We start from the raw sequence: 23,906 nt of genomic DNA, 5'->3' as shown, positions 1-23,906 counted from the left end.
CTCAGACAGTGAGATTTCTGGAAGTAGGATCGCCATTTCGGACTGAGGTTGGGTTAAGAGCCAGTAGCTGACTGCTTTGCTTTCTTGGGTCTTCAGGTTGAACCCCAGTTTCTCTCCCTGAGTTTTTATTAGTCATGCTTCAATTTACCTTTTCTTCACCACTTACTTGTTTGCTATAATGGCCTTGGGAACCTCGGTGTATCACATAGCATACCCTTCTGCCCAAAGAGCTTTACTCGTAAATGTTTATTGCAATGAGTCATTGGTCTGGTTGTGGGCCTCTGGCTTCTGCTACACCACTGATACCAGACCCTCACTGAGATTGTGGCATCTCTAGTCCCATCTCTCTCCCATAGCTCCTGAACCACTCCTCTTCTCTCTCGCCCATCTCCCCACCACATTCTTACTCCTCATAGTAGCACCCAACACGCGCCCTCTTGCTGGCTGGCTTCCACTGGCTTGTGTCGTGGTAGGCCAGGCCTGTGGCCTTTCTGGTCTTTTAATTTTAGGAGGCTGTGTTCTGATTTCTAACCTGCTGGTGTTTAGCTCACTTCTGCACAGTTCCGTGCCAGTCTGCTCTGGTCCATCCCCCATGGGTTGGTGTCCGCCCTTCTGTCCAGGTAGCCTGTCACCACAGTCTATCCCCCATGGGTTGGTGTCCGCCCTTCTGTCCAGGTAGCCTGTTACCACAGTCTACCTTCACTGGCCCAACCCTTCCTTGCAGCTATGACTGCCTGCTGCTCTTCATGACCAATTCCCACATCTGCCTTTGCTCCATGAAGTCGGGGTTTCTGACGCCATCGGGCAAGAAGAGGTCAGTTCTCATCAGCAACATAGAGCCCCTTAGTTACTCTGGGAACTAAGTTCTTAGGAGCCTGTGAAAATGATGCCAGGAGCCTCTGGACATCAAAATAGAGTTCTAGTACCATTGAGGTCTCTGGGCAGTACATGTGAATTTAAAAGTAAGAGACGGTCTATTCTCAAGGAAAATCCCACTAGTGAGAATTGAGTTTTGTAGCTTAAGCCCGAGGGCCCTGTTGTCATGGCCAGATTTGTTGTGTTTCTTTTTATAGTAGAGTTTGTTGGGAAGAAGAGTTCTCCTCTGTGGTCTTATTGAGCCCCAAACTTCAGATGTATGTCACCCGCCGCTACAATAGGACCAGTAGAATCAGCCGGTAAGGCTTGGTTTTGAATCCTAACATTGCACTACACAATGATGGGCAAGTGGCTCACCCTTTGTGAGCTCCTGTTTCCTCACGTTGCTATCACCATGCAGAGTTATAGTGAAGGTCAAAGCTGAAAGCCAAGGTATAGATTCGTTTGACAGCAGTCTATAGTACTAAGCCACACCGTGACTTTTCTTTGCATCTGACCAAATCCATACAGGCATGAACTCGGGTTTGAATCTTCTTTTTTTATTTCCTTAAATCCAATTAAATTATTGGAGAAAGTTGTGATGTCTAAACTTCCCATAGCTATTGAAAATATAAATTTAACCGGAAGTTTCAGGAATGCCATCTACTGTGCTGACAGGCACTTGTGAGCACAGACCCTGTTGCAGTTGAGCAAGGTTTCTAGGCCTGCTAATTGTTGTACCATGGGCTGACTTCATGTGAGGACAGCACCAAGAATCGATGATTTCTTTATCACTACAGCCACTGAAGCAGAACACGAAGGAGTAAATTTCTAGTCTGGAGATTTGAAGGTTGGGGACGATTAGCCATGGGCTCCTGCCTGGCTGAAAGACTATGAAAAGGCTAGGTGATAGGTACGTGAAGTTGTGTGCTCCCGTTTGCTCATGGAATGTACCAGCTCTGAACCCTGTTTTCTGCGGCCTGAAATGGCTTGCAAGGGAAATGATAGAATTGAGAACCTGGTGTTAGAGTCGAAAAGACCTGGAGTTGATCGTGGTAGAGGTCGGTGTCCTGCAAATTGTGTCTGTTATTACCTTTACTCGCTGGTGTTTGCAGAGATTGTCTGCCCATAACCTATAACTTCCAAAGTCTCCTTTTATCCTCTCTTCGACCACACTTTGTGCTTTGTAAATCAGTAGATGCTCTCCTTACATAGCCAAGTCTCAAGTCATCCTTCCATTGGGATGAGGCATCCTTAGAAGTCCAAGAATCAGTTTAGAGATGATGCTGATGGCCAAAGGAAGCACGTGCCAAGCACTCACCATGCCTTGGGTGCTATGATAGTTAGTCATGATGTGTGGATACAGTTGATCCTCATAGCTCTCCTGTGAAGTGGTGAAGTTCTCATATCTATTTTATAGATGGGAAACTGCTGCAAGGGAGCGTGGCCCTGTTGTGTGGGTTCCGCTGCTGTGGTGGGTAGCCATCTGTGAGCTTAGCCATGGGCCTGCCTGAATACTCAGTATTCAACTGTGCAGTTTTCTTCTGTGGACTCCACTAGACACAGACATCTAAGACCCCAACTTAGGTGGTCCTGAATAAGATGCTCTTGCCTTCAGCAAAAACAGTTTTTAAAAGGTTCAAAATGCTGGAACAATGGGTTCTTTGTGTGCATGCCTTCAGACACATCTACCAGACAACCTTTATGGCATTACCCCTATACTAAGGAAAAATGTAAATTATGCAGTGATTAAAAAAGATAAGGTCACCTGTCCTCATTTGACATAGTACTGAGTAAGACATTTTTGGAGTTTGTTTTCAAACAAAGGAAGTTGAACTGAAGAAGTCACCTCCAATTGTAAAAACCAGGCAGAAACCACCAAACTGAACCTTATAAAATTAAAAAAAAAATCCCAGGAGGGCATCCTTAATAATTCATACATTTAAACACAAGAAGAGGCACCATTCAATCCAAAAGAAGGAGTTTTGAAAAGAGATGATTTAGGAACTACCCGTTAAGCAAGAGTTAGAAGTTGTGGATTATTTTTTGGTTTATTCTAAAATTGACTTATATGAGCACAGTGTACGTGGTATAATGGTCCACGTTCTGAAGCATGTCTTTGCCAACCAAACAATGAAATAAAGAGACCAATAACAAAGGGAAGCTCTTCAAAGGCTGTCTTCATTTACATTCTGAGATTACTGGCCTCGTTTCCCTGGTGAAATAGCCTTGCTTTACCCGACTGTCCAAAAGCATAATCAGGTGCTACCAGGGGCCTTGCCCCGGCAAACTGCGTGGAGAATATTTTGAATGCTGCCAAGACCATAGGTGCCTGTTTCAAGTTGTCATAGACTGTGCTATAGCATGGCATAAATAAGGAAAGGGTATTTACAAATCTGACACTAAAAATGTGTTCCTAAAATATCTCGTGTGTTCCCTGGCCATGTCAGCATAGAAATAATGTTTAGTATTTGTTTATTTTACCGGACCACCCCATGAACCTGGGGAAACATGTTAGAAAAAAAATTATAGCTACGCCAACTATTCTGGGAGATACACGAGCCCTCCATGTTTATCAGGTTGAGGGCACTGTATTTTGATGTCAATAAGCAATTTTTCCAGCCCGGTCTCCTGCCCGACCCTTTTAATCCATCAATATATTATTAGAGATAAAGTTGGTGGATGCCTGCTGCAGTTAGAAGATAAATGACATCTCTGAAGTCAGGCATTAAAGACTAGATTAAGGCCTTGTGACACCGTTTTCAGTGCTCATCTGTGCACTTCTGTTCAACCTATCACACTGAGTGACAAGAAAGAAAAATAATGAACTGGGCCAGGGGAAGAAGAAGAAAAAAAGGCAGAAAAAGAGAGAGATTTTTCTCCCCCCCTAACACACAAACTACATCAGTTCACACTCGGGATTAGACTGCATTTAAAGAAAGGAAGAAAGAAAAGAAAAGGGGAAATTGGGGAGGACTGGGAAGGGCCGGCTGCTCTATAAAAGTGAAAATAGGCAGCAAAGGGGACGTTAGAGACACGAATTCCATTTTTGCTCGGCCAGTGTTGCTTTTGGTATTCCCACCTGCCTCCCGGCCTCTTCCATGCTCAGTGCTCCCAGTAGGCTTACAGTTGCTCTAGGGATGTACGTGATCCCTGAGGCGGGAGCGCCTGTATAAATCTTGTTAAGAGGCAGCACTTGGTTCTCAATCTTGGTGAGTCACACTCCTTCATCCTTGCCAAATGATTTCCTTCGAGCTGCCATCATTGGTGAGGTAGGAGATACCTGAGGCTTTTCTAGCACTGCTTCTGCTAGTGATTTGAATATGTCTGCCCAGAAGACAAATATAAATGCTGGACGTTTGTTTTTTCAGTCCTCTAGAAAACAACAACCACAATGAATTGTATGGTAGAACTGAAAACAGGAACGGATGCTGGTGAAGGGAGAGGGTACGTGGCGAGGGACGCCATGGGGTCTACTCTAAACCCTATTAGGTCTCAGTGTTCATTTGCAGACATTCATTTAGAAGTCAAGCTGCCCTCCCCTTTCTTACTGTGTTTGGAAGAACACAGCAGTGTTTTCCATGTTGACTTTGCTGCTGACAGTGTAACAGTCCTCATACCTGCCTGAGTCCAGTAGATATCTCTGTGCACTGTAATCTTCTTGGCATCGTTCACAGTGGCCATCTTATACAGGGTCTTTCTCTGGTATCTAATAACTGATTGATGGCTTCCACATACCTTTCCTTGGCTCCAACCTCTTTCTGAACTTTCTCTAGCCTTGGCTGGCTATATAATAGATTGTTCAGCCATAATATATGTCCCTCATCTAGAATCCAACATCTGGCTTCACGACAAGCCTCTCCTGCTGTTCACGTTGTCCTGTCCTCTGTTCCTTTTCATTGTTGTCTTGCGTATCCCCTGTTCTTTATTTCATTGTCACCACTTTCTTCAGACCCACTCTAAAGTCCCATTGTCTCAAGATTTAGCTCTTGATTTATTTATTTTTGTCCTTCAAATCATTCCACTCATCCTCAGATTGATTTCATGATGATATTCTCAATTTTAAAATCTCTTTTCAACTATAAAGCAAATTTTGAATTCTTTATTATGTTATTAAAACCCCATATAGTGTGGTCCAAATGCCTTTTTTGCCCCCCCCTTCTGTTCTTCTTCTAAAATTTAGGCTTCCCCAAAGTAACTGTCTCTCTTTGGACATGTTTGGTGTTTACTCTTGTCTGTTCTTTTGCTGTCACTCTGCCATGGTTTGAGTCTTTTCTGGGCACCCCCATCTATCCAAACAATTGACCTCCGGATCACCATTTCTCATTACCATTGTTCCTTCAGCTAAGCAAATATGATTTTAGTCTCATGTTGGAGGAACACATTTGGCTATAAATATCAAAACCTAGCTAGTATCAAAATGTCAACTAATTAGAAAGCTTTGGCAATCATAGAAAACGTAGGAGCCTCAAAAAACAAAGGAAAACAAAGCAAAGCAAAAAACCCCCAAACACACAAAGAGTAGGAGCTAAAGGAATCCAAACAGAAGCAGTGTAGGACTGCAGTAAAATTGCATTTCCCAGACACAACAGGACAAGTTGCACGTATGATCTGACAGCAGCTGTAATTGCATGCATAAGATCTATATAAATTCAAGGAGGACCCAATCCCAACAGAGAAGGAGGAGGAGATGAGACATCCCACCCTTAGCTGAGGAACTACTGGCAATTGATAGCTGCTGGGAGGCTGGGAGAGAGAAAGAGAGAGAAAGAGAAAGAGAGGGACAGAGACAGAGAGAGACAGGAGACAGACACAGAGAGATATGTGATATGGGATATGTCACGTGAGAACCTACGCAAGCTCCAGTAAGTAGGTGACTATCACTTAGGCATATAATGGCAGTGGTAAGTGACTTCACGGGTTTTCACAAACAAAAAGAACACATGAAATTGGAGGAAGTGATGGTGGTAGGCATAGGGGAAGTGTTGTAAGGGAGAGAGAGAATGGAGGATGGATTTGACCAAAACACATTATATGCGTGCATGAAACTCTCAGCCAATAAGAGAAAAAGAGAATCTTCTGTGTCTAAGGTGGGCTTGTAGGATGGGTGAGCATGTTGCTAACAGTAGGCTCACATTTTCCTAGCAGACACATGTGAACACAGATCTCTCTGGCCACAAGAGGACAAGGCCTGATGAAGACCTTTGATGAAAATAGTAGTTATCAGATGTCTCTTTCTAAGTCAGTGAGTGAAGCTTATATGGGGAGAGAAATACTATGATTGGTCTAGCTTGGGCACTTGCCTTCCAGCTTGGCCAGAGGGTGTGGCCAACTATAGAAATGGACAAGCTGTCACCACTCCTTCCTTACTTTGCAATTTCTCCATCAGGAAGTGAAGTTTGTCTTCTCACCCTGAATTTGGGTTGGCCTTGGCCTTCATTTTGGAGTGAGTACGAAGTAGCGTAAGTGGTATGTTCCAGTTCTAGGCCCACTACTCTAAAGCCCGTCCTGCCTTTCGAGACATTTGTCACCAATATGTTAACAAATTTGGGTTTGTCTGTCCTACCCTGAGCTATGTGGACCAGTTTCTTGCCACCCTCACTTGAGAAGCAGTCAAGCAAGCACACACAAGAAGCAGAGCTAAGCAGCGATCCATCGGTGTCATCAGTGTGTTCAGATAGGACCTGAAGTGTCAGATAGGACCTGGGTGTGATCGGACTGAGATGCTGACCCATGGTTACGTAAACTACGGACGCTTTAAGGCATTCTCTTTTGGGTGCTTCATCATACAAAAGTTTAAATGACACAAAGGCAAAATCCCTACAACAGCTGCTCCCTTATAAGCACATGGCTCAGAGAAGAAGATGATTTCCCAGAAAGAGGAAGGCTTCTAGGAAAGCCATGGAAGGCAGGAGCTCTTCTGGGTACTTAACATGATCCTATTGCATGCACTCTTTGTTCTCTACAGCAAGGCGATGGCCCCCTAGAGCCGCCCCTGATCTGCATTATCTCTCCAGCGCCTAGTGGAGTCTCCCAGGAAATGTTAGATGAAGGACTACATGGGATGCTATTCTTTGATAATTATAATTTGTGTATGTATTAGCCTTAAGGATTTTATCACTGACTTACCTACTAAGGATATTCTTTAAAAAAAAATCTTTGCATGCTGCATAAAAATGCAAATCTGTTGCCATACCCAAGGAAGAGTTTTGATAAAATTCAGGGATAGGCAGGAGTGCTTCACTGAAAGGCAATGCTTCTGGCTGTGCTCACACCAGTTTTTATCTGTCTCCTTCAGCAGAGATTCCAGCATGTGGTTGGCTGGATCTGTTGCTTTGGGACCTGAGGTGACGCTGGACTATACATTATGCTGTAGCAGAGCAAAGCTGTTCATCTCAAGGTGGCCAGGAAGCAAAAGAGGAGAGAAAGGGTCTGGGAACAAGACATGCTCTTCAAAGACCCCAAGAGTGCTGTGTCCTTCCCTTCAGCTTACCTCCATTAGCCCACTCAGTTATGAAGTTATCAGCAGATTAATCTAGTGTTTAAGCCAGCACTCTCATGATCTGTTCATATCTCAATTGCACCTCCAGCTGCGGACCAAACTTCCAACATATGATATTTTGGGGGGATATTTTGTATCCAAACTACAGGAGGCATCCTTTAGGATGACCATCCTGTACAACCTCAGGTGCCCATATTGCTGTTGTTGCCTCATCAACAGGAGAAATCTTCGGGCTTTGCAGGATTTATCCCATCTCACATGCTATGGGGTTGTCATCTTCTGGAAATGGTCATGACTAGGAGTACTTATTCTCCTTGCTTGGCCTTCAGCAGTGGCCCCACGATTCACGGGAAGACATCTGAATTGTTGATGGGCTTTCAGTATTCCCAGGAAAAAGGGGTGATGGAAAGAGGCAACTGCAGTTAAGCTTTGGGTGAGTCTCCAGCTATAAGTGTAGTCCGGTCCCCATATCAGGACCACAGACTACTCCTTTCTGATATAATGGACCCAGAACAACATACTGATGGTCTACACCTTAAATCTCAGTGCCTGAGAGCCTGGAACTAGGACCACCATAGTTCAAAGGCTAGCCCAGGTTGCATCCTTTAGTTTGAGGCCTTCCTGGGCTCCAAAATCTTTGCCTCAAAAACAAACAAACAAACCAAGAGAAACAAAAACAAAAAATTAATCTCAAAACCACACCTACCAAACCGCTCCCTAACACCCAACCAAATAAAAAACACAGCAACAGCAAAAACTAAACCCCAACAAAAAGAATAATGTATTGAATACTAAAGAGCTTAAGGTAGACAGTGTAGGTCTTGATATGGTTCATGATGGGAAGAAAAAAAAAGGCCAAAGGTTGAAACTTAGTGACGGCTGTGAGTATGTCACACAAATCTCAGCTCTGTAGATTTCTTTTGATGGTCCATGTCTAGCACAGCCCTCTGAGAATGTAATGATATGGATGCTGTTGTCCCAGCCAAGCACACATGGCTTGATTCAGTAACAAACAGAAAGTCGCCTGTGTCTCACTGATGAAACAGGAGAATCTCGAACCCTCTAAGCATCCAAATGACATCACCTGGAGGATAAGAGCTGGGACCCACATCCATGACCATGCTATTCAGAGCCTCCAGGACTTCCTGACAGACGTGCAATGACTCTGCCTCATGTGTTCCCATACCAGATGCTCCGTGGTTTTCTTGTTCTGGGAGGGATGCACTCTAAATGCTGAGTACTGGATGGACCTGTGCTCATTAGGATCACTCCAAGCTATTTTCTAGATAGAATAAATTTAAGAATTTGGAACAAAATTGGCATCCATAAGTCAACAAAGAGCAGGATAGAACCTGAAAGATGGAAGGAGAACCAATCTCACCAATCCTTCTACAGGCAAGAGGCAGGGGGGTTAACCCTTGGACTCTACCAGTTCTTGAATGCAAGAGAAGTGGGGAAGGTCTCCTGCATAATGGGCAAGGTGCCAAGAGCTTTGCTAGTTTGTTGAGAGGATTAGAGAAAGCACTGTGTTTTTATATCACAAACAGCATGCTGTTAACGAGTATCATTTTGCTTTGCTTTACTCTTTTTGTTTCCTGAAACACAACCCAATTCAACCAATGTGCATTCATCGAGTCTCCACTGGAGGAATACTCTCTGGCATTTGGAGTATATAGACTAATTTTCCCCACTGCTAAAGCAGAATAAAGGAACTCAGATCCTTTGTTCTTAGAAGCCCAGGCTTTGTGAAAGCAGAGGCAGAAGTGGGTCTCTGCAGGAAGAAGTAGCCTGAAGAATCATTCCTTTCCGAGAATCAAGGGAGCAGCCGAACCCCTAGCACTGGCAGAAAACTCCTCGGCTTTCCCTCTCTCCATGTACCTCATGGGACTACAGCCACCAACCAGTCAATCCAAAGCTGTCTGAGTTTTATTTATTTATTTTTTCAGTCATGTTGATCTTACCGGCAGGAATACTAGGTACGTTGCATAAAGACTACAGCAAACTAAGACTGTTGGGAAAGCATGCTCTTTTCCCAGCTCTCGGGTGCTGATGGACACATGCATGCCTTCCATGTGGTTTCTGAGCCCCTCTGAGCTGGATCTCTCTGGCCAGGCTGTAGTGAGCCGCATCCCCCAGCCAGCTTTCCTTGCTGACAGTCGCCTCTCCTTCCAGCGCCTTCGTCATCTCCGTCTCCTTTTGAAGACTCTTTTTTTCAACTCTCTCTTTTTCAAAAGACTGCTTTGTCACAATTATTCAGAAAAAGGTTTTGCGCCTGTAGGAAATATTAATAGACTATTATGAGGTCCTACAACTAATTTTTCCACACATATCATCTGTCTTTGCATGGTTATTAAACTTCAACAATATTTCATGCAATGCTTCCCTGCTAAATTAATTTGGGCCCTTCTTTTCTGGCTTCTTCTTTTCTGTCCACAAGCTTTAAAATTAAATTGAATCTTCATAATTATAGCTTTTTGTTGTTCTTCTGCGTATCTTTTTTCTTTTTTTCAATTTCTCTATCAAAGGAGCAATAAAGACATAAAGAAGCAACATTAGAATCCTGAAATGCCCAAGTGGTCTGGAATTGGGTGGGTTTGAGTTTGGGAATCTTTTAAATAGAAGGGGGGGGCAGTGAAGACATTCAGACCTGGGATAGAGATAAATTGGCCTTGATTTATCTCAGGGCGGTGGAAACAAATGAGAATTGTCCTTACAGTCATGAAACTCTCATGGTTACTGGAGTTTCTTATTTGTGTCAAGTAATAATCTCATTTTTTTAAAAAAAGTAAATACTCTGTCTTTTTCTACATACCTGCACACACACACGCATGCGCACACACACACACACACACACACACACACACACACACATATGCACGTACACATGCGTGTGCACAGGCACACTCACACAAACGTACACTTCCACTTGTGGCTAAATTTTCCTAAAATCACAGACAGTTTTTAAATCTTCAATAGACCTTTCCCTTGGGTGTCTAAGAATCTTCATTGTTCTGCTATGTAACTTGAAATTGGGGGACAAACCCTAAGACTTTTTGTGCTGGGTGTTGACATGGCCAGGTACCAACCAAAGGAATCCTAGGGATTAGAACCAGTGAGGGGGCTGTGTTGCGAGCTCTGAGGTAAAAGGCAAGTAAAAGCCTACTAGGGAAGGTGGGAGCACAAGCCAGCACCAGAGCCCTTCACGCCTCGTGTCTCCATTTCCATTTTGCTTCCCATCTAGGCTCTTTGTTTCACTATCTTTACAGCAGAAGAGAGGACCTGGCCACACTGCTAGGCCATCTAGGTCTATCTGATGACCCCTGCTCCCCTGTGAGAGGGATCCCCACAGTTACAGTCCATAGGAACTCAGGAAGTGACCAGTGGTTAAGAACACTGCTCTTGCCCAGGACTCAGGTTCCATTTCCAGCACCTGCCTGGTGGCTTATGGCCGTCTGTCTGTTACTCCAGTCTCAGAAAACCCACTGCTGTCTTCTGGTCTCAGCAAGAACACGTGTGGAGTGCAGACCTATAAGCAGGAAAAACACTCATGCACATTCAATAGATAAATAAGTGAATAAGAAATAAATGAATGCATAGGTCCAGTTGTTAAATAAAAATATATAAAAATAAATAAGTAAGAAGATGATTAGTGACTCTGACTAGACTGACGTCAGTTCCAAGCTGGGCAGAGCCAGCCATTCTCTTGCGTCCATCCTATCAGTTCCTACTAGGAACAATTGTAACATGAGGGTCTTCTTTGTCGGGGAAGATGCAGGAGAGGCTTGGTGCTGCCTTCTCTTTCCATTTTCCCAGCCCAACCTCTACTTTCTCCCATTAAATTTCACAAGAGAGCGTGGTAGTGAGCAGAACTGGTGCTGGGGTAGCCATTGACACAGAGGCTCTTTCCACGCATCAAATCATACACAGCAGATGCTTTCCCAATGCATCTAGCGTACCTCAGTGAAGATGTTTTACCAAAGGTGCTGTGACTCATATTGACACCGCTCCCTTGTGTACCCTGTAGCAAGGGCAGAAAGTCAGGGCAGGGTTTCAGTGTTCTTCAGCCCCTGCCGTAATGTCAAAATATACCCAGACTCTTTACTCCATGAAAGAAAGGTCACATGCCCACATGGAGTAGATTGTTAGAGCTGGACAGGAATAAATGGGGGGGGGCTCAGATGGAGAATAGAACCATTGTCCTGTTCACATTTCACTGTGATGGACTGTTTTATCCATGTGATGAATCAGGTTAAGAGCAAGCGATACAGCGATACTCTGAATAAGGATTGATGACGCTCAAAATAGGATAATCAAATATTGAATGAACTAACATTTCATCCACTATGAAACTGAATTCAAATAAAGATTTTTAAAAAGTTTTCCATACTTGTGGAGCAGGAGTTAACTTTTCAGATCACAGAAAAAGAACTGAGGGATGACCCAGCCCGTTATTCCCATACAAGAAGTAGGATCCCAGTGGCGTTGGCTGGAAATCAGATATCAAGTCTGAATCCCACCATACACTACTCTTCCGAACCCCACCAAACACTGCTGCCCCGAACCCCATCAAACACTGCTGTCCTACAATGTCACTCATTTTCATGAGGTCTTCTCACTTAAGTTTCAATCATAACACTATTTCGTTTCGAAACCTATGAAATTCCTCATTACTAATTCAACCTTAGTGATTCCATACTAGTAAAACACCAGTTAATGAAAACTATAACAGCACACTTGCTAAAGCAGTGAGACACTTTTTTTAAAAAGGAAGTTAGTTCTGAACAATTAATTGTAACACGAGGTTCTTCTTTGTAATGTTGTTTTCTCAAGAGAACTCAGAAAAGCTTCAAATTAGCTTCAGTTAGCTTATTTCCTATGCGTGTGAATGAGACATGGCTGTAGTTGTCTTTGTTTCATCAATGAACAAACTAATTCTTAAAGCAGTTTGACTATTCCCGTGGTGATGTCCACTCTGCGGATAGGAGCGGGCCATCTAGAAACCAGTCTCTACAGCTTCATTAGTCCAGTGAGGGCCATGGAACAGCCATAAAGTAGTGTGGTCTGGGTGATTGATCCTCAGATCCAAGAAGACCCGGGACCATCTGATTGGTTGCACTTTACAGTGGGAAGCCAGAGGTCTAGGCGTGAGTATTGAACAGAAAAACGAAGGGTTAGTGCAGTGACAAATCAGTAGAGGACATCAATTACCAAGAAGTTGTTAACCCACCTTCCACCTAAATCGGCTTGTTTAAAAATTTAATCATTTTGGTGTGATGGACCAGAATTGTGTGCTTCTGGCTTGTGTGGGAGCTTACCCAGGAAGAGATCCTAGGCCCTACCCCTACAAAGATCCTGCCCCCCAAAGCAAACCAGAAGCCAGATGGATAGAGGCAACCATGTGCTAGGGCAAAGTAACAATATAATAACTACCATCTATTGAGTCTCTTGACTAAATTATTTAATTTAACAAAGACATGGATCAGTGTGGGGAAAAGAGATAAGAGAACACATGTTCTGTCATTCATTAATTCATTTAGAAGCCGTTCATAGACTGCTACTCCCCTCCCATCACTGCAGTGAGTATTGAAGATGCACAAATAAATAAGGCAAAGCTGATGTTCAGCAGCAAAATGTGCTGTCAATCAAAAAATGCAAAGCCAGCTTAGACATTAGGCAACGTATAATTCTGATGGAGACTCCAGGAAGGGGGTTAACTTGTGCAGAAATGCAGCCAGCTTCATAGAATTTGGGAGTATCAGAGAGGCCTAGTGCTCTGTGAAATGAAGCAGTTGCCAACAGCTCTCTGGTGAAGATCGGCACCTGCCAATGGCTCTCTGGTATCACAGGGGAATCTGGAGGCTGGGTAAGAAAAGAGGCCAAGTTACAGTTTGAGTCTGAAATGTTCCCAGCAGGCTTGTGTTTTGTGTGCTTGGTCCCAGCTGATGGCAGTATTTGGGGAGATACTGGAAACTCAGGAAGCAGAGCTTATTTTGAGGAAGGAGATCACGGGAGGGGTATTAGAGGCATGGTATTCCTGGCTGCTTCCAGTTTTATTTCCTGATTCCTGGTCCACTGTGATGTGAACAGTCTCTGCCACAATGGACATACCCACCTTCCACACCAGGAAGGACTGAAACCCTCTGAAACCAGGAGACAAATAACTGCTTTCTGCCTCTAGTGGCTTTGGAAGGTATAGCGGTCACAGTGATATAGAAACAACAAATACAAGGCAGTCGTAGGGAAAGAAAATTTAAGAAGTCCTCACAGCGTGGCAAGTAGCTCCCTCCCTCTCTCCCCCCATTTGTCTTCCTGACTGATTGGACTTCCACCACCTCCCCTCGTCCCGTCTCCTTTCCTGCCACTCTCCTCCATGCCTGAGCTGAGAGTCTCTGAGGCTCCACTTTGGTAGTAAGAAAAGCCAGTATTTATAAAGTCCTTACACGGTGTTGTGTGCCCCTCTAAGTTCCTACAGATGGATAAAATCATCTGAGTACCCCAACGAGGCAGACAGCATCTTTACCACCATACCACACACAGGATAACTGAGACCCAGGGATGCGGCTTTTCTCAAGGCACAAACAAGTGAAGAGAAGAGATGAGTCGACAGGCGTCACAAATACATAACCTGGTTTGTTTTCAACTAGATCTAAATGCTTGCCTGTAGTCTGGCTGCAGCCTCCAGCCCTCCCTCCAGTAACATTCGCCTCCCTGCAAGGCAAACTGAATTCCTTAACAACTTTTAATGCAGCCCTTAGCTCCTACTTCTCTGCCTTGGCTTCTCTTTCTTCCACCTAGAATGTTTCCTCCTTTACATTGCCAGCTCTTAACACTTAACAGCCCCTGAAACACCACACTCTCTGTGTAGGCTGCCTTGACTCCTGAGTTGTGAAGAGGCTCTTCTCCCCCTGAATCCTCTCGATAGCCTAAATTCACCATGTTTTATGGCACGTAAGGTAGACCTGCTATCTTACCGTCTGTTCTGTAAGCTTCACGCTGTCCTGTCTTTCTTGTTGTAGCCTCCACGGAAGCGACCTGAACAGGGTCCTACCACTTCCCCTGCCGGCATTCTCATCTGGTCAGTACATGGACACACTGGTACTCAGGGCTAACAAGCAGGGTGTCCAGATGGCCTGGGTTATTGCTGAATATTTATGACTATCCCGGTACCAGTCCCTTCTCTAGTCAGCGCAATGTGGCCCTGTGTTTAAAAGAGCTTTGGACATACTGGTTTAGAGAGTCGTCTACTTGCTGATTTGTGACCCTGAGCAAGCATGCCTGGGGATTTGCTTCTGCAGGGTAGTCGGCCCTCACTCATGCGAGGGTTTTTAGGACTGAATGATTAATCATGTAAAGACTCACTTGAGTTTCAAAAATAGTGTGCGGTAGGGTACCCACTGGTCTAGCAGCTCTCTTTCCAAGTATTAATTGTTTTTGTTCATAAATCTGCTTTATAACAGTTGTGCTTAATAATGTCACCACGCAATTGAATTAAGAGTTACATAAACTGGTGAGGAGTGTGAAAAGAGGAATTGTTGTCTCTTTGAACATTAAATTGAATGCTTTTGATTTGCTAAAGGTGAGTCGCTGAAAAAAAGCTGTTGAATTGGATGTTAGTAGAATCATTCAAAAAAGACTGGAGTAAAACCATAAGCATCTAAAACATTTCTGTAGATTACCTTAAAAGCCACTTCCAGTAACCCAGACCAGAGAAGACAAATAGTGCATGTTTTCTTTCATGTGTGGCTACTAGCTTTGAATCTTTAGATACACGTGTTTCACTCCGAATACCCATAAAGTTAGAAAAACAATGAGAGGCCATCAGGAGGGGTCATTAGGAGGAGGGGAGATAGGGTGCATTGATATAAAAGGAGGGAAAGGAATTATGGAACAGGAAGGATTAAGTGAAGAGGGGGATGGGAGGACAGACTATGATGAGAGATAACTAAGATAAAGACCTTATGAAAAGCCATATGGGAACCTACCATTGTAGTCACTTTCTAAAATATACACAGATGTGCTCCTCCCTGTTCTAGAGACAGCCACTTTTTTCATGCAATTTGGCCGTATTGGACGCCTGGTTACCAGGGCTGCCTTCACTTCTGGCAAAGTGGACGTTGTTGCCATCAATGACCCCTTCATCGACCTCAACTACATGATCTACATGTTCCAGTATGACTCCACCCACGGCAAGTTAAAAGACACAGTTAAGGCTGAGAATGTGAAGCTTGTCATCAACAGGAAGGCCATCACCATCTTCCAGGAACAAGATCCCGCCAACATCAAATGGGGTGATGCTGGCACCGAGTATGTTGTGGAGTCGACTGGTGTTTTCACCACCGTGGAGAAGGCTGGGGCCCACTTGAAGGGTGAGGCCAAAAGGATCATCATCTCTGCCCCTTCTGCGGATGCCCCCATGTTTGTGATGGGTGTGAACCATGACAAGTATGACAATTCCTTCAAGATTGTCAGCAATGCTTCCTGTACCACCAACTGCTTAGCTCCCTTGGCCAAGGTCATCCATGACAACTTTGGCATTGTGGAAGGACTCATGACCACAGTCCATGCCATCACGGCCACCCAGAAGACTGTGGATGGCCCCTCTGGGAAGTTGTGGCAAGACGGCCGCGGCACTGCCCAGAACATCATTCCTGCATCCACTGACGCTGCCAAGGCTGTGGGCAGTCATCCCAGAGTTGAACAGGAAACTCACCGCATGGCCTTCCGTGTTCCTACCCCCAACGTGTCCGTCGTGGATCTGACATGCTGCCTGGAGAAAGCTGCCAAGTATGACGACATCAAGAAGGTGGTGAAGCAGGCATCCGAGGGCCCACTAAAGGGCATCCTGGGCTACACTGAGGACCAGGTTGTTTCCTGCGACTTTAACAGTGACTCCCACTCTTCCATCTTTGGTGCTGGGGTTGGCATTGCTCTCAATGACAACTTCGTAAAGCTCATTTCCTGGTACGACAATGAGTTGGGCTACAGCAACAGAGTGGTGGACCTCATGGCCTACATGGCTTCCAATGAGTAATAAGCCTGGCCTGGACCACCCACTCCAGCAAGGACACAGCAAAGAGAGAGGCCCTCGGCTGCTAAGCAGTCCCTGTCCTAACTCAACCCATGACACTGAACGTCTCCCTCACAGTTTCCATCCCAGACCCCCAGATAGCAGGAGGGGCTTAGGGAGCCCTACTCTCTTGAACACCATCAATAAAGCTCACTGCATCCCCTCTTAAAAAAATAAAATAAAATATACACAGATATAGAAAGAGTTTAAATGGGGTTACCCTATAATGGTGGGAAAATACCCTAGACACCACATGCTAGCAAATAATAACCCCACTTCCAGGAATGGGCCGCATCTTTTTGAGTTGTTAGCCAGAGAGGTACCACAGACCTTCAAACATTACAGTACATTGTCGGTGATCTTGGTTACCATCTGTGCTGTTCGGATATTTTTAATTTGATATAAACTTAGACATATTTGAGATAAGGAACCCCAAGCGAGGAAATGCCTCCTTCCAGATTGTCTATAGCCTGGACAAGCCTACAGAGTGTTTTCTTGATTAATATCAATTAATTAATTGATATGAATGGGACCAGCCCATGGGAGATGGTGCCACTCCTGGGCACATGGTCTTGGGGTGTATAAAGGAACAGGCTGAGCAAGCCGTGAGGGGAAAATCCAGTGAGTGGCATTATTCCTTGGCCTCTGCTTCAGTTCCTGCCTACAGATTCCTGCTTCAGTTCCTGCCTACAGGTTCCTTCTTCAGTTCCTGCCCTAACTCCCCTCAGTGATAGACTGTGGCTTGAGAGTTGTAAGTTGAAATAAGCTATTTTCTCTACAACTTGCCTTTGGTCCTGGTGTTTTAGCATAGTTATAGATACCCTAACTAAGACACATCCCAAAAATTGATAGTAAGACCGTACTGCTGAAGATACATAATACTGAGTCATAAAGCATGGAGAAAGCAAGGTGGTGCAGACTTTGAAGCTTCATTCCTACTGCTTAGCTTTCATAGTGCTGGAAGGTGCTGTGCAGGCTGCTGGAAGGAGAAAAGTAGTCATCAGTCTCACCCATCTTCAGACCCTGTGTGCTGCAGTAGCAAGCATCCTGGCAAGATGTGCCCACTGCTGCAGAAGCGGCATGAATATGATGGGAGCAATCAAGCTTGGATTTAAGCATCTTCATGAGCTAAAATCCATTCTTGGTACTGTTATTTGGAATAGGTATGCCATAGGCACTTAGGGGGAAACCTACTACAATTATGCTGCTAAATGGACATACTATTAAAAGAACTCATAGTGACTTGTGTCTATACCCGTAGATAGTGAGTCTCTCGATCCTCAGCAGAAAAGCTTCTTCTTCAAGAGTGTGGCACAACTGGAAAGGCACAAGAATACGGGACTGTGTAATAATCACCCACAAATGGGACATTGAACCAGTCCCCAGCGCAGCCTTCCTAAGCTCAGGGATCATTGTGGAAGAGGAGATGGATGACTACAAGGACCGTTTTCCAGGAACAAGTGGGTGGGTACACATATAAACTTGCAGCGATTGTGACTGCATGCAGAGGACCTGAACAAACTCAAGCTAGGCAAAAATCCCAGTATGGAGAGGAGGAGGTGGGCACAAAGTCCCACCCCTACCTGAGAAGCAACGGGTATTTGATAGCTGCCGGGAGAGGGAAAGTCAGTTTTCTTTATGGATATGAGCCCCAGTAAGTAGTGACCACACGCTAGGACAAATCCCACATTTACGGGTATTTGGATAGCACAAATTGGATTTTATGGGCTAAAAGAAAAAAGAGAACATGAAGTTGAGTGGGTATCAATGTGGGGGTGAATCTGGAAGGCATTGGGGGAGAAGGACATGATCAAAGGGCGTTGTATGAAATTCTCAAAGAATAAAATGAACTCTTGAAATGTTATAGTTTTCATGGGCTTCTCGGTAACTCCTGTCTCCTATCTGTAGAGTGTTAGATATAAGAAACACTTTGATAACTACTTTACTTAATGAGTAAACAAAGAAAGCGTGTCTCCAGAGTAGATGCAGAAAGGGCCATTGGCCCTCGTTTTCTCCTGGTCTCACCTCGTCTGATACAGACTGAGAATCCCCACCTGTCCATCTGAGAACTGCTCTTTGTGACGGCAGGAATGACTCTGCAGAGACACAGGATCTGTCAGCGTTGAATGCGGGAGAGTTCATTCTTCAGAAACCAACTCTTCTCTCAGTAATAGATGGTGGCTTCATGAATAAGTAGCCTGATTTCCTTGCTGTACCACTGAAGTATTGCTGAGGCATGTTCTAGAGTTTTCTAGCATCCTCCAGTTGCTCGCAGTGGAAAAATTGAATAATGTTGGATAATGTAGTCTTTCCCATCTGTCTGGCCTTCCATGCCTCAATCTCTGCCCAAGTGAACCACTCATCTTGTCTCAAGGTGACCCTTTGGCAGAATGTGGATTAAGGCATCACCTTAGTTCGTGTGTGCTACCCCAACAAAATACTTGAGGTTGGTCAATTTAGGAGGGTAATGTCTTCCCTAATAATTCTGGAGGCTGGGGTCATGATGAATAGGGTAGCAGGTTGGACATCTGTCCTCAGTCTCTGTCTAGGATGGTGCCTTGAGACTGGTGTCCTCTTATGGCGGAAGGGAAAGTGTAAACAACCAGGCTAGTTTCCACAGGCCCGTTCTTAAGGCATTAATCTACCCAAAAGGGCAGTGCCATCATTAATCATTCCTCTGAAGATCTGATTTTTTAACACTAGAATAGTGGAGATTAAGCTTTAATATAAATTTTGGAAAGACACAGTCAGAGTGTAGCAGATACAGACCCAAGCCTAGGGCTAAGACAACGCATTTCCCATAGAAGTCATGTAAGAAAAGATGCACAAAGCAATACTAGCAAAGAGCTTAAGTTTATTCAGACCAAGTAAATAAAAATATTTCATCTAATTGAGGTTACAACAAGATATTTAGACTTTGAAGTCATCACAATGTCACCATTTTAACCGTTATAAGACCAGTTTCTACTTACCAGAATAGATACTTTTAGAACTTTATAGCTAAATATTTTCCTTATATTTGTATATTTTTTTTGAGAAATTTGAGCTATGAAAATCAAGCTTTAGTTCAGGCCAAAGTCAGTGAGGGGCACTTTCTTTTTCTCTTTCTTTCTGCCTTAAGAGGGGGCTATTCTCTTGAGAGTCTTCACAGGTCCATCTCAGCATCATAGTGACTCAGAAGCAGTACAGTTGTAGCATCTGGCTAAGACTCCCAAGCTACTGAGGATGGACCACGTATCTACAGGCCCTAAACCTTTTCTGAGCTTCAGTAACCTCTTCTCATGAAGTTTCCCAAACCTTTAGTATGCATTAGAATGTCTGAGGGCCTCTCACTGCTTTGACAGCTTACCCCTATCTTATACTTAGCCGAGTTTAGACTGTATTCCAGGACCAGCATAAGGCATCACGCCAGACCTGATGAGGTCTGTAGATTCATGCAAGCAATAACAGCTGCCTGGGACGTTATCCAACACTCCATCAAACCTCAACAACTATTCTGGAATGGCTGTGTTGGCTGGGCCAGTCTATTGCAGCCAATCCTCCACCCCCCACCTGTGGTTAATCCCCCAGAGCCAATGATGAGCAGGCAACATCCGGGCTGGGCATGGAAAGGTGAGCAAACTATACTGCCAATTGCCAGTCCCGTTATTCTCACCCCCCTTGGGCAAATTTGGTTTCCTGGAATTAATTATTCAACAGGAGATGACAGCCGGTGTGTAGCAGTGCTGCTGGAAGAGAGAATAAAGAGGCACATTGGACACAGCAGCTGCGCCTCCCAGACCCTGAAATTTAAGATCTTTATAAATGATCTGTTAAAACTATAGTGACGATAAGCTTATGAATCATGATCTATATTAATCAGGGCTGCTGATATGGAAAGATTAATTGAAACGTGCAGTTCTACACAAATGATAAAGTGGTAACAATTTAATATCAGACAAGAAGAGTGAAGAAATTACACTCCAAGCTTCATGCATCATTACTATGGATATTAATATTTTACCCAGCGCAACAGCATCGGGAATCATAATGAAAATCCATAAGTGGTGCACAGACATGATTAAATACAACAGTCTTTAGGAGCTGTTTGGTGGCGGCAGTTGGGCCATATTTCACTCCGAGGCTGGTGATTCTGGTGATAGAGTCTAGACGAGGGTGATTAAAAATGGCTCCTCCTAAAGCCTGTTAACCTTTTACTACTAAAATGAATTTCTTTGATTTTTAAATTATGTTGTTCTCTTTGCTCTTTTCAAAACCGAACTTGATCTCAAACCTTGACAGGATGCTGGGCCCTGGGTACAGTGACAGTCATGATGAGATTTCTCAATTACAATCCTTTGCCTCAGGGGTGTGGCGATAGCTTGGATGTGCAGAATTGTGGGTCATTGTCTACCTTGAAACAGGGCTGGATGGATTGAGTAAGTCAGGGTCCCAAGGAAGTTCCCAATGGACCAGAAGTTGCTACCACTTCCTCAGCCAGCCGTATCAGGCTGGAGATGGAGATGACATTTCTGAGATACTGGTCTCATGACCTGGTTAATTCATTTACCAAGCAAACAAATATGTACACACACATGGGAGATGCAAAAATACACTCCAGTGAGCATATGTTCCAGGATGAAGAGGTGAGAATTCTAATCAATGCAATGGCTTCAAAAAATTAAGGTAGAGAGAGTTGAGAAGGGCATCTTTGCCAGACTGTTTTTAACCCTGTGAAATCTCATTAGTCAAGAGTCTGTCTTGACTGCTATTATCATCAGTTAAAACAAGGTCAGTGTGTATTTGCTATAATGAGATTCATCATCATATCTGGGGCAATAAGAAATTCAGTCTATCCCCTAGGGGACATTGAATCTTTTTGACGTGTTCTAGCTGTTTAGGTCTCTGTAGCTGTGATTTTCAAATTTTAATATGCACCAATATAGACTGGGGAGGAAGGGTGTTAGGGTTGGTTTTTGTCAACTTCACATGAACCTAGACATCCCTAGGAAGAGGCAATTGCAGATGAGAGGTTGCCTCCATCAGACTGGCCGGAGAGAATGTCTTTGAAATGTTTTCTTGATTGTTGATTGATGTGGAAGTGCATAACCCTATGTAGACACTGCAACCCCTGGGCAGGTGGTCCTGGGCGGGTGGTCCTGGGCCAAATGAGAGCCAAGTCAGGGAGAAAAAGTCAGGAAGTAGGGTTTTCCCATGACTTATGCTTCAGTTTCTGCTTTGGGTTCCTGCACTGACTTTTCTTCAGCTGCCATCGTTCCCTGAACTCTTATGCATCTGCTTCATGTGGTGTGAGACTACATGATTGTCACAGATGCTCTTGGTGGTTTGTGGCCTGGGATGTAGCTTCATTCCTTTCACATGAAAGGACTACAAAGCTTACTGTTTTCTTTCCCCACTTACCCAAATAACAATTCTATGCTGTTTGTTTTCTCAAATCTGAAAAGACATAATACATATTTTTTAAGTTTTAAATGTCTTATAGTAGAAGGTTAAATGTTGTCACAAATACTACCTATGGAGCTAGAGAGATGGCTCAGTGGGTAAGAGCACTTGTTCTCCTGCAGAGGGCCAGAGTTTCATTGCCAGCACCATTCACACAACTCACAATTGCCTGTAGCTCCAGCTCCTCTCTCTTCTTATCACCCTCTTTTCGGCCTCCTGGATATCCCACCCCCAGGGAGTGTGCATGTGTGAGAATGTGTGTAAGTGTGTGTCTGTGTGTGTGTGTGTATGTGTGTGTGTGTCTGTGCGTGTGTGCGCACACATGCACGTGTGCTCACACAGTTACTGAGGTTGAATCTTCTTCCATTAACCTGTTTGCCTTATTCTTTAAATTGGTGTCTCTGTCATGCTTAGAATATGCTAATGGGATAGTGCTAGCCAGCTTGCTCTGGGATGCTCTCTCTTTGCTTTTGGATATTGGAATTTTTAACAACCACACTCATCCAGCATTTCTGTAGTTTCTGGGGATCTGAACGCTGCTCCTTCTGCTTGTGCAACAAGCAATTTAAACTGCTGAGTTATTTCTCTAACCCTGGTATCTTATAAAAGATGGTTGTGAGCCACCATGTGATTGCTAGGAGTTGAACTCAGGACCTGTGGGAGAACAGTCAGTGCTCTTAACCTCTGAGCCATTTCTCCAGCCCCCATTGGCCAAAACAGCTTTATTTATCAACGAATAAAAACAACACATATACAGAAGTACATCCCATGTCACCAATATTTTCTCTTTCTTCTGAATAAAACACTTTCTCATTCAGATTGCAGATTGCAGGTCATCTCATCCTGACTACTTAATTAAAGTCAACCTCTATCACAATTTACTCTGTAAGACAGTCTATCACATCAATGTCATTACTTCCTGTAATTATCATATATTTTCTTACATGTTTATTGTTTACCTCCCACTGAAATGAAGATCCCATGGGACATAAACCATGTTTGATTTAGTTATTATATTTGTTAGGATTGGAACGGTGTGATAGATAATTGAAAACCACTGGGTAATTTTGATGGCTAGTTATGATCATCAATTTGCTCAGGAGCTAGAATCCTATGGAAGCTGGTTCTCTGGCCATGCCTGCAGAGGGATTATTTTGATTATACTACTGATGTAGGAAGACATGCCTACTTCATGCCTAGCTCTGTTTGTTGCCATCATTCCTCAGGGATAAAATCCTAAACGTTATGCAGAGGAAATATAAACACTAGCAAGCATGCTTCTTGATTATGAATGAAGTGTGGCCAGTTCTGGCTGCTGTGACTTCCCCACCATGATAAATGTAACCTAGCATTGAAAGACAAAATAAGGCCAGCAACAGCAAAATAAACCCAGGCAACACTGAGTGGCAGAGAAATAAATATGGGGTGGTACATGAGAAAGAGAAAACATTCAGAATGTATACTTGGTGTGGGAAGTCCTTCTGCATATGTGTTACTTTTATTGGTTAATGAATAAGGCTATTTTAGTTAGTGACTTAGCAGAATAGGGCAAGATGGGAATTCTAAGCAGATAGAGGAAGAGAGAGTAGGCGGAGTCAAGGAGAAGCTATGGAACCACCGCAGGAGACAGACGCAGGATAGAACTTTACCAGTAGGCCAGAACCCTATGTGGCAATACATAATATTAATAGAAATGGGTTAATTTAATATATAAGAGCTAGCTAGCAATACGCTTAAGCTATTGGTCAAACAGTATTATAAATAATATAGTTTCTGTGTGGTTATTGCTGGGAAGACAAATGATCAGCCTCCATCAACAGATTGGTGCACCAATGTATGCCAGCTAAATCCACTTAAAATCTGAGCGAGTTTGGGAAGGAATTCTAGACACATACACATACACACACACACACACACACACACACACACACACACACAGTTTAATGCAGCTTCTTGCTCCGTTTGCTGCCACCAAGCAGAGACATGGCTCCTTTAAGAGGTTTCCTGATTCAGCTTTAGTGGCAAAAATTACACAGCTTC

The 23,906-nt window shown here is 43.9% G+C and overlaps 1 pseudogene; it reads left to right on the top strand.

Moving 5' to 3' along the window:
* Positions 1-15,407: 15,407 nt before the first annotated feature.
* LOC148122282 (glyceraldehyde-3-phosphate dehydrogenase pseudogene) lies at positions 15,408-16,388 on the top strand (annotated as a pseudogene).
* The last annotated feature ends 7,518 nt before the right edge of the window (positions 16,389-23,906 follow it).

Source organism: Myodes glareolus, chromosome 4 (genome assembly GCF_982192425.1).
Source record: "Myodes glareolus chromosome 4, mMyoGla1.1, whole genome shotgun sequence".
Taxonomy (NCBI): Eukaryota; Metazoa; Chordata; class Mammalia; order Rodentia; family Cricetidae; genus Myodes; species Myodes glareolus.
Note: the sequence above shows the minus strand (reverse complement) of the source record. Positions and strands in the feature narration are given on the sequence as shown.